We start from the raw sequence: 4,564 nt of genomic DNA on the forward strand, positions 1-4,564 counted from the left end.
TACTTAGGGATGTTTAAACGTAATTCTGTCTATGGCTATTGCATGGTTATAAAACATCTATAATGCTTTATTAACACTCTATAACATAGTTCTTAAGTATCTATTATATATTTATAAAACATTAATAAGCAGCACCTTAACATAAAGTGTTACCAATATATTACAAACACTTTTAATATTTTAAAATTTTTACATAAAAACAGTTTTGTCATAATTATAACTATTATGTATTATTATTATTATTATATATTATTTATTATATATAATAATAGTATTATAATTAATAATCACTAATTACACTATATCTATAATAATCAGTGATATTAATGTGATAATAAATTTATAAAAGGGCCTGATTCCAGTAGTGTTTACTAAATTCCCTTTTTTACAAACACAATACACAAAAAAAAAAAGCAAAAATTACCATAATTGGAATGTGGATTTGCAACATTACCATTCATTGTCTTGCAAGATTTAATGTATGTTTTAGTATCAACCATGTGTAATTGCAGGTGTAGGAGACTGTAACATGAATTACTTAAATATCAATTTGTGAATTTACTGACATCATTAAACACATTATAACAAAAATGAAACACTCCACTTTGTAAAATATTGTAATTTGCAGCACAAATTTGTGGTGTAACCTTCCTCTACAGAATAATATAATGGTGTGACCCTGGTGGCTTGTGGTTGACATCAGACCAGGAAATGATCGTGTCACAAAGACGGCTGTAGTGAGTGACGTCAGACCGGAAACAGGAAATAAACACAAGAAACCAGGAAATAAACATGGAGTTTGGTGAAGCTGAACGAATAGTTTCTCTCAGCATTTAATAGTGCACAGACAGGCAGAAAATAAAAGGTTGCAAGACAAACAAAACACAGGACATGGCACTGGTAGCCAAAACAAACAAACAAACAAAACGGACTATACAGACAAACACGGTGAGTTGATATTTATTATTATTATTATTATTATTATTATTATTATTATTACCTCCGTCTCCAATCCCATTCTCCACTCACCAAACACACAACCCCGAGTGAGTGAAAACATGCTGCTTTTATGCAGCTGTACATAGACTCGATTGCTAATCAATCATTCAATTGGAGTCGCGGTACTACTGCACGTGAATTAATAAAGTGCAATTCCCCGTGCTCACATATTATTACTTTTTACTTGCATGTGAAGTGCTGTGCAATCCTTGTGCCTAAATACAAATATACATTTTAAACACCTGTTTATATCCCGTGTACCAATGACTAAACACCAACATTAACATACAACATATAACACAAAAACTACACAGGGTTTGGGCACTTTGCCACAGATGGATACACAACAGGGAGTACTGCGGACTATGAAGAGCTGATCCGTGCATTTATTATAAATAAAAGGTTAAAAAAGAAAACAAAAACACTTTTCAAAAGTGAACGGTACGGTGGCCAAAACAGACAAGCTTTGGTAGCAATTGTTTTCTATATATTCTCTTTATCTCACGACTCACGTTTCTCGAGTCTGCCTCTGAACACGCTAACTCCGTTCAGTCAAAGCTGCAGGACCTGGCTGTATGAGCAAGGGTTCTTTTCCAGAGCCTTCACAATTCCCTTTTCAATGGATAGAATTACCATGTTTTTACATTGTTCTTGTGCCATTGTGTTTCTTGTATAGCTCTTTAGCCTTTTGAGAGAGGAGAAGCTTCTTTACACACTGGCAGACATTGCTCCGATTGTTGCTATTAAATCCATCATCTTATACAGCTGGTGCATAGCTTTGTCAAGACCACTGCCCTTGAAGTACTGCAGCAAATCAGAATTGTTGCCTGTCACTTTGCAACTCAGTGTCTGAATAGAAAACTTGCGGATCTGTTTTCAAACGTTCCGCGTCAAAAAAAATCGGCCATATCCCTCAGTTAAGCAGTGTGGCGGAGTGTCCCACCCCTTTGTTTTTTATTGTTTTGATTTATGTGTTAATCCGATATTATTATTATTATTATTATTATTATTATTATTATTATTATTATTATTATTATTATTATTTATTATTATTATTATTATTGTTTGGCCGGACGAGAGAGACGTTTTTATTGTTTTTATTTTAAAAAATCTTGTGAGGATGCATGACTGATCAGCTACTGATTATTTAACTATATGACAGTCAGGCATCCTTATTGAATCTCGTTCAGACTATGGTTGACGGGTAATAAAGTAATTTAATTAATAGCTCATTAACCCCTTAGCCAGAATATAAAAGCCTGTAACTGTCTGCGCTCAAGTGAGAGTGTTAGAGGAGAGACGTGAGTTTAAGTAGAAGGACTAACAATTCCTAGCGTGCTGGTTTATACGCCAGTACAATACTTGTTTTGTTGCTGTTTATTAATTGTTGGCCAACGCGCCTTTTGTTTTGTGTATTTTTTTTTTTTTTTTTTTTGAAGTCTTTTGTTTTATTATTGAATAAAGTATTGAGCACCGCGGCGCCTCAGTTTCACCGCCATTTCATGTTTTGGTTTCTGTTCTGGTCTGACGTCACCACTGCAAACAATCCTGGTCATAGTAGTTAAATGCTTAATCTGGGAACACATTCTTGATTGCTGCAAATTTCTCGCAATTCAATAGCTCAAGGAATTGCAGCTTATCCCGGCTTCCATATCGATGACAAATCTGGAGTATTAAATTGTCCAAAATGGAAAAATGGTGTGCTGCTTACATCGGCGACTCTTTCTCCAGTGTGTGTGTGTGTGTGTGTGTGTGTTAGTTAGCTGGGTCTTCTGTCAGATTGGCTGCTTTTTCGTAGAATGCATTAAATGCTTCTTCAGTCCTTTTCTCCTCTGTAGAAAGAAGATTTTCTATTCTGTACTTTTCTTCCTAGTATTTTCTTCTGCATTTATTTTTATTTGAGGCTTAGGGTTAGCCTTGGATTTCATACAAACGTTCTCACTATATTCTAATCTGAAGTACCAAACAGACTTTAACAACCGGTCTACCAGCCATTTAAAACGATGGCACTGGTACCACAGAACTCGTTATAATTAATATACGAAAATGTAATTGTGTTTCATACCTTCACCCAGAATTAAATTTAATAATAATCACCACACATACGTAATTTTATTAAATTAAACTGCTTTAATATGGGCAAAGATGTCTATCAACTTTAAATATAGTCTCTCCGCTAACTTCAACAGCGCATGCGTAATAGAACATTGGGTAATGTAATAATTATATTGAAATGAACAAGGCTGGAAGCATGTCCAGAAAGTTGCGATTCATCCAATGAAAAATTGTTTATTGCACATGTGATTTTTTGCAGTTTGTATTGAAGTCTATTGCAGTTAGGGAAAACCAATAGAGCCAGTGCCTCAAGCTATCTGAATACTGTCAAAAACGTAGGTTTTTTGTGTGTGTCGCTCTCTGTATATTATGAACATTTATAAAATTATTGTGTGTTTTAATTATATTTTACATATGGATAGAAGACAATTATAATAACAATGATATATTTATATAAAACAGAATTTTAATTTCAGATTTTTGGGGGGAGCCACGACCTCCCTTGCTTCCCCTGCCTGCACAGAGGAGCCTGTCCTGATGTCCATGGTTTGATCAAAGGAAGATGAAGTGAGCCAGAAAGAGTCCAAGCCTAAAAGACCTAGAGTGGTTCTTGATAATCTCAGTTAAAGTAAAAAATCGAATCAAAAGTAAAGAAAAAATGGATGTAACAAGTACACCTTTTTTCATTTTTTATTTTAAATAAAAAACTTAGGAGTGCACTTTTTATTTATTATTTTGTTCTAAATGTCACTTAATTATGTATTTGTGCACCTGTTAGATTTTATTTTGTGAATTGATTGGTCACGTATGGATTTATTGCACATTGAGTTTGTTAATTATAACTAAATAGCATCCTGTGCTTTTCAAATGAGCACTGGAAATCTCGATGAATTGCACCTGCTCCTCGTGTTTTCCTGTTTCAGACACGAGTACCTCATAGAGATGATCTTGCAGTACATCACAAGGGAGCGCAATCTGTACTTTTTCTGTGTGTTTGGAAGAAAAGCCAAAGTCAAAAAAATGGAGGAAATAAATTGTAGTCAGCGTGCATGCAAATTCATTTGTGCATGTCTAGTTTCTTTTTTTCACCATCTTTGAATCTTGTATGCCAAAGTGTCTACTTTCAATAGTTTTGCATTGAAATTTAATGATGTTAAAGTCAATTAAAGATCCTGTTTTCTGGAAGATGTGTGCATTTATCTATCAGAGGGGATATACCCAGAGGATACTTGCAGAAACCTACAATGAAGAATACAAAGATATGCAGACAAAGTAACTTTGGAAGCTAAGTTTTGAACACTTTGTGTGGAACCCACCAGAGAAGTCTGTGGAGATATGCAGGCAACTTTATGTTTCCGAGGAAAAAACAAACATTTTCTCTGCAAAGTTTTATTGTACAAAATCTATTTTTTAAATAAAATATATATTTCTAAAAAGCAGAGGCGTGGCCACGGGTGGACCTGTCTGTGCGCCTATGTGAATGCCAAGTTTAAGTACATTTACAAAAAAA

This window comes from Polyodon spathula, chromosome 15 (genome assembly GCF_017654505.1).
Source record: "Polyodon spathula isolate WHYD16114869_AA chromosome 15, ASM1765450v1, whole genome shotgun sequence".
Taxonomy (NCBI): domain Eukaryota; kingdom Metazoa; phylum Chordata; class Actinopteri; order Acipenseriformes; family Polyodontidae; genus Polyodon; species Polyodon spathula.